The sequence below is a fragment of the Silurus meridionalis genome, chromosome 23, assembly GCF_014805685.1.
Source record: "Silurus meridionalis isolate SWU-2019-XX chromosome 23, ASM1480568v1, whole genome shotgun sequence".
In the NCBI taxonomy this organism is placed as follows: domain Eukaryota; kingdom Metazoa; phylum Chordata; class Actinopteri; order Siluriformes; family Siluridae; genus Silurus; species Silurus meridionalis.
The window spans coordinates 639,549-658,211 of NC_060906.1; the positions used below are offsets into that span (position 1 = coordinate 639,549).

The 18,663-nt window shown below is 36.3% G+C and overlaps 1 long non-coding RNA gene across 1 annotated transcript; it reads left to right on the forward strand.

The window, feature by feature from the left end:
• The first annotated feature begins 5,281 nt into the window (after positions 1-5,281).
• On the forward strand, positions 5,282-8,219 carry LOC124376885. Its single transcript, XR_006923965.1, has 3 exons — positions 5,282-5,697; positions 5,829-5,954; positions 7,900-8,219. It is a non-coding gene; the product is annotated as an uncharacterized LOC124376885 (long non-coding RNA).
• The last annotated feature ends 10,444 nt before the right edge of the window (positions 8,220-18,663 follow it).

The following is an 18,663-nucleotide window of genomic DNA, read 5'->3' on the forward strand; positions in this document are numbered from 1 at the left end:
AGTGTAAATTAATAACAGTTGTGTAATCCCATACTTCAGCTTCTGCTAATAATAATAATGATAATAATAAAAACAATAATAATAGATATATCAGTTATACCAGAGATCAGAGTAAATTAATAACAGTTATACCAGAGGTCAGAGCTAATTAATAATAGCAGTTATACCAGAGGTCAGTGTAAATTAATAATAGCAGTTATACCAAAGGTCAGAGTAAATTATTAATAACAGTTATACCAGAGATCAGAGTAAATTATTAATAACAGTTATACCAGAGATCAGAGTAAATTAGCAGTTATACCAAAGGTCAGAGTAAATTAGCAGTTATACCAGAGGTCAGAGTAAAATAATAACAGTTATACCAGAGGTCAGAGCTAATTAATAATAGCAGTTATACCAAAGGTCAGAGTAAATTAGCAGTTATACCAGAGGTCAGTGTAAATTAATAACAGTTGTGTAATCCCATACTTCAGCTTCTGCTAATAATAATAATAAAAACAATAATAAAAGATATATCAGTTATACCAGAGATCAGAGTAAATTAATAACAGTTATACCAGAGGCCAGAGCAAATTATTAATAGCAGTTATACCAGAGGTCAGAGCTAATTAATAATAGCAGTTATACCAGAGGTCAGAGTAAATTAGCAGTTATACCAAAGGTCAGAGTAAATTAATAGCAGTTATACCAAAGGTCAGAGTAAATTAGCAGTTATACCAGAGATCAGAGTAAATTATTAATAACAGTTATACCAGAGATCAGAGTAAATTAGCAGTTATACCAAAGGTCAGAGTAAATTAATAGCAGTTATACCAGAGATCAGAGTAAATTAGCAGTTATACCAGAGGTCAGTGTAAATTAATAACAGTTATACCAGAGGTCAGTGTAAATTAATAGCAGTTATACCAGAGGTCAGTGTAAATTAATAGCAGTTATACCAAAGGTCAGAGTAAATTAATAACAGTTGTGTAATCCCATACTTCAGCTTCTGCTAATAATAATAATAAAAACAATAATAATAGATATATCAGTTATACCATGGGTCAGAGTAAAGTAATAGCAGTTATACCAGAGGTCAGAGTAAATTAATAACAGTTATACCAGCGGTCAGAGTAAATTAATAGCAGTTATACCAGAGGTCAGAGTAAATTATTAATAGCAGTTATACCAGAGATCAGAGAAAATTATTAATAGCAGTTATACCAAAGGTCGGAGTAATTTAATAACAGTTTTACCAGAGGTCAGAGTAAATTATTAATAACAGTTATACCAGAGGTCAGAGTAAATTAATAACAGTTATACCAGAGGTCAGAGTAAATTATTAATAACAGTTATACCAGAGGTCAGAGTAAATTAATAACAGTTATACCAGAGATCAGAATAAATCATTAATAGCAGTTATACCAGAGGTCAGAGCTAATTAATAATAGCAGTTATACCAGAGGTCAGAGTAAATTAATAATAGCAGTTATACCAGAGGTCAGAGTAAATTAATAAGAGTTATACCAGAGGTCAGAGTAAATTAATAATAGCAGTTATACCAGAGGTCAGAGTAAATTAATAACAGTTATACCAGAGATCAGAGTAAATTAATAATAGCAGTTATACCAGAGGTCAGAGTAAATTAATAATAGCAGTTATACCAGAGGTCAGAGTAAATTAATAACAGTTATACCAGAGATCAGAGTAAATTAATAATAGCAGTTATACCAGAGGTCAGAGTAAATTAATAACAGTTATACCAGAGATCAGAGTAAATTATTAATAGCAGTTATACCAGAGGTCAGAGTAAATTAATAACAGTTATACCAGAGATCAGAATAAATCATTAATAGCAGTTATACCAGAGGTCAGAGTAAATTAGCAGTTATACCAAAGGTCAGAGTAAATTAATAACAGTTGTGTAATCCCATACTTCAGCTTCTGCTAATAATAATAATAATAATAATAATAATAATAATAATAATAATAATAATGATAATAATAATAAAAAACAATAATAATAGATATATCAGTTATACCATGGGTCAGCGTAAAGTAATAGCAGTTATACCAGAGGTCAGTGTAAATTAAAAATAGCAGTTATACCAGAGGTCAGTGTAAATTAATAATAGCAGTTATACCAGAGGTCAGAGTAAATTATTAATAACAGTTATACCAGAGGTCAGAGTAAATTAATAATAGCAGTTATACCAGAGGTCAGAGTAAATTAATAACAGTTATACCAGAGATCAGAGTAAATTAATAGCAGTTATACCAGAGGTCAGAGTAAATTAATAACAGTTATACCAGAGGTCAGAGTAAATTAATAGCAGTTATACCAGAGGTCAGAGTAAATTAGCAGTTATACCAAAGGTCAGAGTAAATTAATAACAGTTGTGTAATCCCATACTTCAGCTTCTGCTAATAATAATAATAATAATAATAATAATAATAATGATAATGATAATAATAAAAAACAATAATAATAGATATATCAGTTATACCATGGGTCAGCGTAAAGTAATAGCAGTTATACCAGAGGTCAGTGTAAATTAATAACAGTTATACCAGAGGTCAGTGTAAATTAATAATAGCAGTTATACCAGAGGTCAGAGTAAATTAATAATAGCAGTTATACCAGAGGTCAGAGTAAATTATTAATAGCAGTTATACCAGAGGTCAGTGTAAATTAATAACAGTTATACCAGAGGCCAGAGCAAATTATTAATAGCAGTTATACCAGAGGTCAGAGTAAATTAATAGCAGTTATACCAAAGGTCAGAGTAAATTAATAACAGTTGTGTAATCCCATACTTCAGCTTCTGCTAATAATAATAATAATAATAATAATAATAATAATAATAATAATAATAATGATAATAATAAAAAACAATAATAAAAGATATATCAGTTATACCATGGGTCAGAGTAAAGTAATAACAGTTATACCAGAGATCAGAGTAAATTAATAATAGCAGTTATACCAGAGGTCAGAGTAAATTAATAACAGTTATACCAGAGGTCAGAGTAAATTAATACACTTTAAAAATGATTAAGAGTTTTAGTCAGGTGAACAAGTAAAATCATGTCCTGTCAACTTGCAGTGCCTCACTACACAACTGGAAAAGTTCTAACAATCTCGACTTGATGGGAAATGGAAAACTTTAAATAACCAGTTCATATAACAACAAAACATAAGTTCTATCATGTGCCAGAATCTCTTCGTCATTATAAAGTAATATTTTAACGAAGTTGAGACAGACACGCCATCCGCCATTTTCTGCACTGGAAGTTGCTGATCATGCCAGAAAAGATGAAGGAGCCCGCGATTACAGATGAACTTTATTCACTGCAAATAATGAAATGAGTAAGTATACTTTCTTTAATGTTAATTTAGACTTGTTTCGTTAGCGCTCACCATCCGCGTTTTGATTTTAGTCAATCACATGTTGTGAACTTCATTAATACTGAATACAGTTCACTGAAGTAACACCCGCTGTGCTGAGCATGTTCTAGTTGAAGCTTTATGAGCTTAATCCTCGTCTCTGTAAAAAGGTAATGGAGACTAGTTTTTCAATTTATAAGACTATAAGAAAAAATCTGTTTGCCCATCAGAACACTATGTGTGCTTTTCCAAAATAACGATGATATTATTATTGAACTGAAGTTATGATTACAAATGTCTTTGATTGTATTTTCATGGGACGATAGAAACAACTTCGTTATTTGAGGAGGTAAAAGAACTGGTGAACATTTTTTTTTTTAATGGTTTCATTGAAACGAACTGTCCAAAAGAACCGACTCTGGATCTGACTCTGGACGTAATGATTCGTTCGTGGACCGGCCATTACTAAAAGACAAGACAGCGAGCTGCTGTCGAGACGTGAGCAGTAAGAGAAGTCGTCTTTGACTATAGTAAGTTAATGTTGATAAACAGATAAAACAGAATACATAAGTGAATTTTTACCGTGTTCTTAATCGGATGTCATTATCGTTTTTATTAAAGAAACAGAATGATCAGTAATATTCGAAGCACCGCCCACACGCCATATTTGTGTTTAATGAGAAATATGCATTTTTATTTATACATGGTTGCAACAACATTTAGTTCTAATTTGTTTTTATATTATAAAAATGCTTGATTGACTTATGTTTCTTAAACGATCAGTCGTTAATTTTTTTTTTTTTTATTTAAAAATAAATGACTGATCGTTTAAGAAAAATACCTGAGCACGTGTAAACGGTATCTTCTGTATAGCTAACTTGCGTGTTGATCTTGCATTAATGTAACGTCACAACTTTTTCTAGTTTAATAATCACATCATTAAACTTTTGTCATTTTTGTTATCTTTAAAGCCCTGAAGAATCATGAAATGTAGAAACATTTTCAGATATTAAATCTTTATTTACAGCGTTGCTTAATTTCATAATGCCAGCAATATCATCACTATAATATTCAATGTATCACCCAGTCATACAAATAGTGTTTTTTTCTCATTGTATTTGGTAAGTAAGATGTTCAGTGAATATTTCTGTGTTTAACGTGTATGTGTACTTTGATGGAGTTTGACTTTATTGTTTTTTTTATTTGCAGGATCAGTACAGTGCAAGTAGAGTGGAAGCACAACTTCATATCAATGAGGTGGTGTTGCAAGATTTGTAGATTTTCCTCATCCAACCAGCATGCCCTAATCACACATTACAAGCTGAGACACTGCCATCAGGCAAGTCACTGTCCACTCCCATGCATCTATAAAGATTGTGTATGCACATTTAGTAAACATTGTAAACATACATTCTCTTTGTATGATGAAAACATAAAAATGTCAGTCTTTGTTTAGAATAAAGTTTGTATTAGCTACTAGATTAATATCAAACCTCATTGGTTCTTTTGATCAAATGTTGTGACACAAGAACAACTGAGGTTTGAGGTATTATGTCATTGTAACATAAAAATTGATATGATTGGTTTATTACACAAAGTTATCTTAAATAAATGTTTAATAAAATGGCAACATGAGTGATCCACTACTTTTAAAGAATTCTTTGCTTTTTAGAGCTAATCAGCCTAGGCACTATTCATTTTAATTTTATGGAATGAAAATTTTTGCATGTGTTTGGAGTGGCATGTTGGTGAGTAAATAACAATTATCTTTGGTAACCTATCCTTTAAAATCTTTAAATTGTTATTACATCCCCAATGAATTTAAGGCATGGATACTCAATCCTGCTCCTGGGGAGCCAAGATCCTGCAAAGTTTAGCTTCAACCCCAATTAAACACACCAAATCTGCTAATTAAGGTGTTCAGAATCACTTCATACTTTTAGGCAGGTGTGTTGAACCAGGTTTGAGTTAAACTCTACCTGCTTCCTCTCCAGGAGCAGGATTAGACACCCCTGATTTAAGTGACATGAGTGTGTTACACTATTAAATCTTATTTTGGTGAACAAAAAGTTAACAAACACATCATTGTTGATTTATTTACAATAAAAGTATACAAGTGTAAGTGTGCAAATTTTCATTTTTTCAAAAGCATCGAAGAACGAGGGAGGGGGAAAAATGATAAAGAAAACCAAAGGATTGAAAGAATAAAACTGGTACTTTAACCATTATATATTTTACAGACAACAAAGCAAAAGATGAGGACAGCAGAATTGCTGGGTCTGCCATGGTACATGCAAGAGACTCCCAAAACATTCATGAAGATATGTGAGGTAAGCTAAAACATGGAAGGCAAAACCAGGGAAAACTGACTATTAGATCTCTCAATTTGCAGGGGACTGGGACCATATTTGTGTAATTGCTTTTAAATAATAATACCTTGTTTTGTTTACATGCTATAAAGCCCAGTGACCGTGAAGAGGATGTGATTCAGGGTTTGGTGATTGAAATTCTTATGGTTGTGGAATATGTGATGGAACCTCTCTCAGCATTCTACAATGATGTTCCCCTGGTGATTGAGGAAGAAGTGGTAATGCATCACCTAATGCTTTTCTGAACCTGATGGGCCTGGTGTACGCATTAGATCTTTACTACCCAAAGGAACTAAAATTCACTTTTGAAGTGATACAGCAGCTGTTTCTTGGAGTTGGATCAGACTCTTTGAAGACCAAGTTGCTGCGATAAGACAGAAAATAAACAAAAGCTTTTTTCCATTTTGCTACTGTTTAATGGTTGTACTGGTTTAAAGTTTAAGAGCATTGGTGTTTTTAGATCTCATTGTTTCGAATGGGGAAATTGGGATTCTTGAAATCTTTTTAAACTGACTGTTTTCTTGTTCGCTTGTACTGCTTCCTCTTTCCTTGTTTTTTACTATGATTGGGAATTGAAGACAGTTTTTAAACAGTTGAATGTAAAGTTTAACACGGCTTATTGTGAATTATTCATGTACACGTGTTCTTGTAATGAATATATCTGATGACAAGGAGAGTTATTTGTACTATTTTGGCTCGAGGATGTGGGTCTGTGCATACAGAAGTTTGCGAATATGACCACATCACTAGTGTTTAAATCAGTCCACACTGCTCCCAAATTTGAAAGATTGAGCAAACCTAAAAAAGATTTTTGAATGTTTGAATATGGTGAATAAAATGCACTGATTTTTCTGTTTCTTAATGGAAACGCCGTTCTGAAGCGTCTTTACATGTATTTTGACCGCTCCCACCACCCATACCGTACGTGTACAATTAGACACGCAACACAAAGTGCGGCTGCTTAATTGTGTATTTTCAAGATGTGGCCTTAACCTCAGTGTGGAAAAGCGACTGATCCGAAGCTGCTCATACACACTGTATGGTCAAAAGTATTTGGACACCTTTTTTTTTTTTCGAGTCAGATGTGGTTCTGTAGGTGGACGATTTTATTGCATCTCATGTAAAAATTGCAGTAGCAGTTCTACAGAATTCACGTCTCAATGAGAGAAAAAGCTCAGCTTTAGTAACTCATCCTGCTGTTTTAATAAAAAGATTTTAATAAAAAGAGAATCTCAGCATCTCCAACTAGAAATACAATGTGGATTCTGTTCAGGTTCATACAGCAGGTGATGAAACTCATCATCAGTTTGCATGTTAATGAGATGGGTGAAGCATTTATTCATTAGTTATTTATCCAGTTATCATCTGTTAACCTGTTTTTTCAACAAAACCAGATTTTCTCCTGCAAACCAAGTTCAAGAAAATGCTACAAGGAATTGACTCCCATGTCGTGTTTGCTGGACTTTAGAATTTAATACTTTATTGCACTAAGGTGCTTTAGTACCTAAAGGTCTACATTTATTCATATTTATGATTTTATAATGATACATATTTATTTTTATTATATGCAGATTTACACATATATGAAACCTAAAGAGATAAAATGATTAAATTCCCAATAATTAGTTTGATTAAATGTTATACAATCAGCACACCCTCATCATGGAACATTCATAAGTCCCACAAAAAAAAAAAATAATAATAATAAAATAATAATAATAATAATAATAATAATAATAATAAAATAAAAATAAATAAATAAATAAAATAATAATAATAATAATAACTGCAGTTGGCTGTCAGATCAGATAACTGTCAGTCTCACACTGCCCTCTAGTGGCCCTGTCACGACTTTCTTTTTACTTAATTCTATACAAATATTATTAATGGTGTTTTGTTGTCTAGTTATATGTGATGTTGATTTTCACAAAGCAGTATTTTAATCCAGTCTTTATGGTGAGAACCTGCATGAAGTTAGTATTAAATGTATTAAAAGTATCATCTACATGCAAGAACTCAATCAAACATGTTAGAATCCAATGTAAACTTAATCAAACCTCAAATCAGACTCTGAACTGTACGAATGCTATTTGTTCTGTTATTGAACTAGAAACAGTGAATGTTGAGATGTTTGGGAACTGATTATTGTCTGTATATATGCAGGTCAGGGTTTTTCATGCTGGAACACCGTTCATTACAATGAGACGATGATGTAAGATGACGAGCCAAACCACGGAGACGAAGCTGACTGAGGTGAACCCCTCAAACTAACCCAGGAACAGAGAAGGAACTTTCTGACCACCTGCTGGTTTTGCACAAACAGAACAAAAGTTTCTTTTTCTTGAGTGAGACTGCTGAAAGAAATATTTTTAAGAAGACAGAATGTTTTATGTTACAGATTTTTCTAGAACTGTGGAATCGAGTCATTTTCCAGTGAATCTTTTGATTCAGACTCAATTAAACGAACACTGTTGCTAACATTATTATCAGATTTATTATTATTATTATTATTATTATTACTAACACATTATTAGATATTATGTTCATCATATAAGTTTTATAGGAAAAATTATAACTAAATGAACAATTCCCTATGTTATAAGTTATAATTATCTCATTCATACAACTGAGCAGTTGAGGGCCCATGATAGCAGCTCCAACAGTCATTTAGTTGAATCTTCTGAGGAGAAGTGGGTTCCACACACCAGCCATCAACCAGAAAAGAGGTTCAAGCAGTCTCCAAACTCAGCACCTGTTTCAGCTCTACCAGTAAGAGTGAGAGACAGAAAATCCCAGTCTTCACTGGTTGTATCCCCCAACACACCTGAAAAAAGGGTGGAATAAGGATTTTACACCCCAGCCAGTCTGTAGACCATCTGTCATGGTACTTGTTGATGAGAAGATGTTGGGAACGGGCTACAAACTGTTCGTTGACGACTTCTACACAAGTCCAGCACTGTTTAGAGATCTCCTAAAAAAAACATCTGAGCATGTGGGAAAATTCAGTCCACAAACCCACAAACCATCACCAACAAGCTTCTGAAAAAAGCTCCTCAAGGCCTCATCACTGGCTGAGAGAAGAGGATGTGCTGTTTGTAGAATGGAAGGATAAAAGGAAGGTCCAGATGTGCTCCATCATTCACAGAGGCACTGAAGGAAGCATTGTGCTACTTTTATTGTCATTACTTTCTTCTTATTCTGTTTTTCTAATGTTCAAATACCAGTCTTATGCTTATTGTGTGAATGTTATTATTCCCAGTACATTTGGTTATCAGGCTGCTTTTCCTCAAACAGACGAAGGGAGAAAAGGACCACACACAGTCTCAGAATAATGTTTATAGGAATCTCATCTTTATTGTATTTTCTTCAAAGCTGAAATATAAACTCATTACACATGTGACTTTTAACCCGTCACTATTCTGGATTGTTTCAGGACCGAATTCATGTATTTATATATAAAAAATAATGTTTTATGATGTACACATTTTTTTATCAAGGATCTTCAGCATCTTTGGATGATGTAAAGCCCAAAGTGTGTTCTTTTAAAAGAGATGTAAATTGTGTATGTAGCACACTGTTGTCAGGAACTTTTACCATTGAAAGTCAGGAAGGTCATTTTCAGCTGTGAGGCCCAAAAGTGGGGCTGAAACCGAACAGGGTTCAAGAAACCGGGTTTATTTTCATATAAGTAACAGTATTTAGTTCAGTAAACTTAAGTTCATTTAAAGGAGAATTCAGTGCTGTTTAGTTCAGTAAAGTCTTCATTTAATCCAAAACTATTCCATTCATTAAGTTCAATTATCCTAAATTAATGTTTTTACATTCAATTAAAACAAATCATCCAGTTTTATTGATGTTTATTTAGTAAATAATGCATTTAATAAACAATTGGTTTCACTCAGAATGACGTTGTATTTTTAATAAGTAAAAATGTTTTTTTTTTATAAAACTCATCTGAAGCATAAAGTTTTACAATAAATACAATAAACAGCATTTTGCCTAAAATACTCACATACAGGTTTTATAATAATCTCAAATTAAACTCCATGAAAATAAATGTTTTACAACTTCTGCCTCCTTTCAGTTGAGGGGAAAAAGTAGCTAAAAATGCACCAGTCGTTTAAAACAAAACCAATATAGAAACATTTCTTCCAGCTCATAAATCCTATAAAACATGCAGCATTAAACATGAACTTCCAGCAGATGAACATCCCATAATACTGTCTGGAAGTGAGAAATGTACAGGTTGTTTTTACTCCATACACATGAACTTACTTTGATCAGAAACACAATCATACTCCAAATCAATTAATCAATAAAGTCAATAAAAGAATCCCAAACTGCTGTGTGTCTTGTCCTCGCTATTAATGACGTCATTAGAGCTCCACTACTTCTAATTACCTGCTGTGACAGTGAGCTCTAATACACATCACACTGCCACCTACTGGTCATTTATGATTCTGCAACATTCAGCACATGCGCAGGAGAGCACAGATGTGACTTCGCAGAAGAAGGGCGGGGCTTCAATGTGTGACGTCACAGTAGGACAAGTCTGTATAAGTCAGAACACTCAGTATTTCTCTGATCAGTTACTGTGAGTAACGAGACATAAAGTTAAGAATGGAACTGGAAGAGATTTTTCAAAGCATAAGAGAAAAGAAATCTAAACAGGCTGCTGAAAAGAAGGAGGCACTGAAACACATAGAGAAAGTAGCAGCAGAGTTGGATTCATGTCTTAATCTGATAAAGGAGAAGAGAACACCAGAGACAGAAGAGAAAGACATTCTAGTACAGATGGTGCAAGAGCTGGAGGCTACTTTGGCCTCTGAGCGAAAGGACCGGGAACAGGAGATAAATGAGAGAAACGCCACACACCTCCAGAACATCACTAAGCTTCTGTCTTCACTGAAACTCCATGAGGAAGAAGAGAAAATTGTAGAAAGTGAGAGAGAAAGCTGGGCAAGAGAACAAAAACAACTGGAGGAACATGTTGCTCAGCTGGAGGCCACATTGGAATTTAAACAAAATAAATTTGAGAAAGAAAAAGAGAAGGCCAAGCTAGACATGGAGGAGATGATCACCTCACAGCTCCAAACCACCAGGGATCTTCAGAATTCCCTGATTTACTGCGAGGAAGAGAAGAAGATTGCAAAGCATGAGAGAAATAATTTAATGAGAGACAGAGAGCGACTGGAGGAACATGTTGCTCAGCTGGAGGAAACTCTCAAATTTGAGCAATATAAATTCAGGAAAGAAAAAAAGAAGACCAAATTAGACATTGAGGAGATGATCACCTCACACCTCCAAACCACCAGGGATCTCCAGGATTCCCTGATTCACTGTGAGGAAGAGAAGAAGACTGCAAAGGATGAGAGAGATGATTTGATGAGAGACAGAGAGCGACTGGAGGAACGTGTTGCTCAGCTGGAGGAAACATTGGAATCTGAGAGAAATAAATGGAAGGAAAAACTAAAGGCCAAACAACAGCTCAATCACTTAATACACAACTTCTTCAATAATTCATTAAGAACAGGAAATGGCAGCAGTGGAGAGCAAAATATCTGCAAAGCTTTGGGCAGGTTTAGATTCAGCATGTGAGCACATGTTCTACATATAATAAAGTACAAAAATAAATCTATCTTTATTGTAATATTTAATAAAAATTACATGTTTAAATATAGTGTGTGTTTTGTTTCTATTATTAAAGTGTTGAACATCATTTACATTCAACTAAGAATTAAAATCCACATGATAAAATGTTGGGAAAATGTGACTAAAGTAAATGATATTAAAATAAAGGTTCTGTTTAACTACAGTCCAAATCCATCCTCAAAACTCCCGTTCTTACTCCGGAATTTCATGGAACCACCCAAGGTGTTGATGAGAAACCGTCCCAAGCTGCACAGAGTGACCTCCAAGAAGAGAACACTATCCAGAGGCAGACCTGGACGAAGTGGGAAGATCCACGGAGGGGAGAGGAGCAGGAACAGTGGTCACTGGAGCCTCAGGAGCGACCGAGAGAGAGAGAGGGGAGAGAGAGAGAGAGAGAGAGAGAGAGAAGAGGGTGACAGGAAGAGAAGGATATAGATTATTAAGTGTATGAAAGTTAATATCACTGTGCAGTTTGGACTCCGCTATGGCAGATTACTCAAAGGGAGAACCAGAAGGTAACACAGACATGAGGGATCTCTGGGATAAGAGACGACCCACCACACCACTGTCAACAAACCTAAATGAACATGTGAATGTGAGGGGACGACAGCATACAAATATCCCAGTTCACCAAACGTTCTATATCCATGATCCCTCCAGATCTGCACCTTTACCTAAGAAAAAAATCTACTGATCAAAGGCTTGACTGAATAAATGTGTTTTCAACCTCAACTTGAACACTGAGACTGTGTCTGAGTCTCGAACAATGATTGGAAGTGGGATAACTGTGGGGCTTTATAAGAGAAAGATCTGCCCCCTGCTGTAGTCTTTATTATTTGAGGAACCAACAGATAACCAGCACCTTTTGATCTAAGTAGGCGTGGAGGATCATACTGGTACAGAAGTTCACTCAGATACTGCGGTGCGAGACCGTTAAGTGCTTTATACGTCAGTAGTAATATTTTATAATCAATGCGAGATTTGATTGGGAGCAGTGTAGACTGATTAAAACAGGGGTGATGTGGTCGTATTTCCTAGATCTAGTGAGGACTCTTGCTGCTGCAATCTGGACTAACTGAAGCTTATTTCTGCATTTACTCGCACACCCAGACAGTAAAGCGTTACAGTAGTCTAATCTAGAAGTAACAAAAGCATCAACTACCGTAATTTCTGGACTATAAAGCGCACCCATGTATAAGCCACACCCACTGAAATAAAATGTTTTATATATATATATATATATATATATATATATATATATATATATATATATATATATATATATGCCTACACTAAAACTAAACAACTTAACACACAGGCTTTAACGAAAGACAGTGCGTGTAACATGGCTTGTAACAAAACAGGAGCCTACCAGTAAAGTCATTGGTCCTCCTATAAACTGAAACCAGTGAAGTCATCTCCTTCAGTGTCGGAGTTGAACAGCCTTAGAATTGCTTCATCTGATGTTCTCTCAGAATCGTTTTCATTGTCGCTCTGGTCATTTTCATCTGAAGGCAAATTCCCCGCTGAGCTCATGCTGCCCTCTTCAACACACAGTAGTCTAGACTTTAGAAACCCGTTGATTATAGTGGATTTTTTGACCGTGCTCCACGCTGTCAGGAGCCACTTGCAGACTTCTCCATAAGTTGCTCTTCGCATTCGGCCCGTTTTAGTGAAGGATTTCTCCCCCCCTTGTCATCCAAACCTCCCATTGAATACTATGTTATGCCCCCGGGAATCACAGCTGGAATGGAGTTTGTTCTCTTGATGGCTTCTTTCACACATTCAGCTAATGAACATGTAATCGTGTATCATTTCATCACGTGTGAATTTGTACGTTTGATTCTTTCGTGTGAAATGCTGCTTTTGTGTAAGTTACAGATGTTACATGTTTGTTTCACATGAAAATACAGTGAGCTGATATGTGAATAATGATGTGGCTGCATTCTGAACACTTGGTGCTTCTTGTTCCTGCTGTTAAAATGTGTGACGTATTTCTTGTTGTTTTTTAGATTCTTTATATGAGGTGTTTGGTTCAACCACCTCCAAACCTTCACCATCGCCTAAAGATGAAATGACACAAAAAGATTTCTCACATTTTTTAATCAGATTTTAAAACAATAACAACAAACATAAAAAATTAACAAAAAACCCCTGTGTCTCTGTTTGTATTATTCCCCATTCTACTGGACCCACTACATGGAGTTTACTGGGTGGCACCTGGAACTTCAGATCCCGGAAGATGCACAGGCTAAAACTCAGACAGAAACACACGCACACACACGCACACACACACACACACGCACACACACACGCATGCACAGAAACCCTCACCACCACCTATAGATCAAACCACATAAAGAAAATAATCTCCTAAAATGTTTAATCAGATTTAAAATGAATAACAAAAATACAAATAAACCCTGTGCCTCTTTCACTAATATATACATCATTTTGAAATATTATTTGTACCTTTTGTGTGTTTGCATCTATTATATTTTATTATTCGACATTTTCCGGTAATTTAAATGAAATGTTTTATTGTTCATATAACAGTGACTTGTGAATTATTCTGTTAACCCGCATCATCTTCTGTGTTGCTTGTCCAGAGTAAAAACAACACTATGTATTCACAATTCAAGTTTCAGTGACACGTCACATAACGTCACAGTTAAAGTGTTTGAACCAATGATATTTGCATTGGAGGATCATGGGAATATCTTTTGGGTTATTGAAAACAAAGATGACTATTGTCAGAGCTATTGGTTGGTCAAAATTAACACCATAAAGCAGGGGTCACCAACATGGCACCAGGTCGGACGCAAGGACCACATGAGTCGCCTGGGCCTTTTAAAAATTGCTGTTTCCTACCATGTTCAATCATTGTTGATAATTATTGTGAGAAATCATTAAGATGATCAGTGTCTTTACATAGATCAGGGGTGTTAAACTCAGGCCAGCGGGACAAATCCAACCCGACGTAAAATGATTTTATATAGATCTATTATTATTATTATGAATGGCCTGGCGATATGTAGCTCTGATAACACAAACTACAGATCCCATAATGCAGCGCTTCAGCTCCCTTACAGAACGCTAGACCACCTGGGAACATTCCAGCGTCAATCAAGTCGAGCTTCTGTTGATGTATTTAACTCTATTGTAAAGTTACAATAGTTTCATTTCTCCTCAAGATACTCCACAGCATCCTGTTCTTAGGTCACATCCATCCAGAATTGTACGAACCAGAGAAGATCTTTAAAGATAGCGAGATTTTAAGGCATACTATGGAAGCTTTCCCAGGGCCATTCAAATGCTACAAAACCTATGTTCCTCTCAAAACACCTTTCTCCTACTTCCTGGAACTGGTCAGTGAAACAGAATCAGTTAGAATAATAAAATGACTTTTATTTCCCTCGATATCTCACTGATGTCTTTTCCCTCAGACCACAACATTGTATGGCTCAACCGATGCAGCTGCAGTGGTGCATAAGCAGATAATTGTCACAAATCAGGTGGTCAATATCCTCTGATTCCCACCGTCATGTGCATCTGTGAGAGTGGCAGGTGTGGATACTACGGAGTGCCTCTGTCCTGTGGAAGTCACATCGCCAACAAGATCATGACTGCTGTTTCCTGTCTGCATGTCTGCCATCCCAAAGTGGCCTCTGTTGTGATGTCAGTGTTTCCAGATGATTCAAGAGATCCAGAACGTTTACAACTTCCGAGTGGTGTTAGCTGTAGAGCGTACGAATTGAAGAACCTGAGCGAGGTGAAACCACCACCATGTTTCACCTGCAATCAGCTGTTTTGTCTACCTGAACACACAAAAAATAAAAATACTCCTGGTAACTGTGCTGAGACTGAAGCCATAAGTAAATACTTGATTGCTACAAATAATATGGCCACAGTTTCCAACAGCCACCAGTTACAACATTTAGTACAAACAATGACAGATTACTTTGATGGATTGATGACAGGATGAATGGAAAAAAGATCTGAGGAAAACAGAAGTCGCTACAGCATCAAACAAGTTTATGATGATGATACTATAAAAGCATTCAGTATAAATTCACAGTGATCAGTGTTCTAGTTGTTTGGTTATTTGTTATTTATTTGTTATTTATTTGTTATTTATTTGTTATTTATTTGTTATTTGTAAATACATTTATCTAATCGCTTTCTGTATACTTTTTGTTTGTTCATATAGTGTATTTCAATGTGGATAACGAGGATTTTGTGCTCAACAAGACATGCACAACATGAAATAAACATTTGATCACAGTGTTCTAGTCTTGTACTTATTTGTTTGGTATTGTTATTTGTTATTTATTTCTTCTTCTTCTTCTTCTTCCTTGGCTGCTCCCATTAGGGGTCGCCACAGCGGATCATCCGTCTCCACACCCCTGTCCTCTACATCTGCCTCTTTCATACCAACTACCGCCATGACTTCCTTCACCAGATCCATAAACCTCCTCCTTGGTCTTCCTCTTTTCCTCCTTGCTGGTGTCTCCATCCTCAGCATTCTCCTACTGATATGCCCCATGTCCCTCCTCTGCACATGTCCAAACCATCTCAATCTCAAATCCCTCACCTTGTCTCCAAAACGTCCTACATGCACTGTCCCTCTAATAAACTCATTTCTAATTCTGTCCATCGTCACTCCTAACGAACATCTCAACATCTTCAGCTCTGCTAACTCCAGCTCCACCTCCTGTCTTTTACTCAATGTCACTGTCTCTAAACCATACATACTCTCCCTTATCACTTCTGCAGTAGTTCCACGATCATCCAACACCTTTTCACCACCACCGAGCCCCTGTCTGACCTCCTCCCTGAATCTCACACTACACCCTTTCCTCTTTCACCATCTTATTCTTCTTTCAGTCTTCACTCTTCTCCTCTTCTTCTTCACCTCCAAAACCATCCTACAGACCACCATCCGATGCTGTCTACCTACACTGTTCCCTGCCATCACCTTACAGTCTACAATCTCCTTCAGGTTGCATCTCCTCCATAGAACATCGTCCACCTGTGTGCACCTTCCTCCACTCTTATACATCACCTTATGATCCTCCTTCTTCTTAAAATAAGTGTTCACCACTGCCATTTAGCAAAATCCATCCTTTTAACAAAATCCACCACCATCTGCCCTTCCACATTCCTCTCCTTAAAGCCATGTTTTATGCTGGATGTCCTTCATAACACAATCCTCCACATTTATCCGGACTTGAGACCGACACTAAGAGTGAGTTGACTTGTGCAACACTAATGACTGTGTTTTTCATTAAACACTGTAAACCCACACACACACACACACACACACACACACACACACACACACACACACACTACACTTCCACTCTGTAAGTCTATAATGTATTCAAATACTAAAGTTATAATATTTCTGTGTGATTTATCAGAAGTATTTAGTGTGTGATTTTAAACATTAAGGATCTCACTGACTCAAAATATCAAGAAAATAAAAAGATAATATTAATTATAAATAAGTGTTGTTTATAATTGAATAATGCATAATTCTCCTTATTGTTCCTAATATTATGCTAAATGATGTTCTGTATCACTAGATGATATTGTGTAAAAGGTTTGTGAAGATCGATGATCTCTGATCATGTAAAGGTTTTATATGAGAGATTGAAAATCAGGAAGCTCTTGAAGCTGGAATTAAACTTAGAAACACTGAAGTCCATCTCAACATGTCCTCAAAGCTTTGACCTCGATTGTACTCTTTGGTTCCTGGGAACTGGAGGCCATGTTCAAAGGTTCCTTAAGGTTGTTATTGGTGAGATGGAGCCTGTTACCTTCATTAGCAAACACTTTTCCATCCTCACACACCATCAGCACCAGTTCATCTTCGAGGGAGTCACAGGTGAACTCCTTAAAAACACCTGAACTCCTGCCACTCCTCTAATATCGCAGGTTCATTTCTGTATGATGTTTCTGCCAAGGATCCGATGAGTGTGGGTGTGGATGAGTGTGTAATGGTCAGTGATATGAGCGTCATGGTCAGGGATTTGAGTGTGATGGTCAGTGATGAGTGTGATGGTCAGTGATGTGAGAGTGATGGTCAGTGATGTGAGTGTAATGGTCAGTGATGAGTGTGATGGTCAGTGATGTGAGTGTGATGGTCAGTGATGAGTGTGATGGTCAGTGATGAGTGTGATGGTCAGTGATGAGTGTGATGGTCAGTGATGTGAGTGTGATGATCAGTGTTAAGTGTGATGATCAGTGATGTGATTGTGATGGTCAGTGATGAGTGTGATGATCAGTGATGTGAATGTAATGGTCAGTGATGAGTGTGATGGTCAGTGATGTGAGTGTGATGGTCAGTGATGTGAGTGTGATGATCAGTGATTAGTGTGATGATCAGTGATGAGTGTGATGATCAGTGATGTGAATGTGACGGTCAGTGATGAGTGTGATGGTCATGTGATGGTCAGTGATGTGAGTGTAATAGTCAGTGACGAGTGTGATAGTCAGTGATAAATGTGTGATGATCAGTGATGAGTGTGATGATCAATGTATTTCCAGTAGATTAACACCTGAAAATACTGTCTGGAGCTGAAGAACCTACAGCTTCTTTTACTCCACATTCAGATTTCAAAGATTTAACTTTTACATGTTTCTCCTTTTCTCTCTCTTGGTCAGTGATGTGAGTGTAATGGTCAGTGATGAGTGTGATGGTCAGTCATGTGAGTGTGATGATCAGTAATGTGAATGAGATGGTCAGTGATGAGTGTGATGGTCAGTGATGAGTGTGATGGTCAGTGATGAGTGTGATGGTCAGTGATGTGTGTAATGATCAGTGATAAGTATGATGACCAGTGATGTGAATGAGATGGTCAGTGATGAGTGTGATGGTCAGTGATGTGTGTGATGATCAGTGATTAGTGTGATGGTCAGTGATGTGAGTGTGATGGGCAGTGATGTGAGTGTAATGGTCAGTAATATGAGTGTAATGGTCAGTGATGTGAGTGTGTTGGTCAGTGATGAGTGTGTAATGGTCAGTGGTGAGTGTGATGGTCAGTGATGAGTGTGTAATGGTCCGTGATGTGAGTGTGATGGTCAGTGATGAGTGTGATGGTCAGTGATGTGAGCGTGATGATCAGTGATGTGTGATGGTCAGTGATGAGTGTGATGGTCAGTGATTAGTGTGATGGTCAGTAATGTGAGTGTGATGATCAGTGTTGAGTGTGATGATCAGTGTTGAGTGTGATTATCAGTGATGAGTGTGATGATCAGTGATGAGTGTGA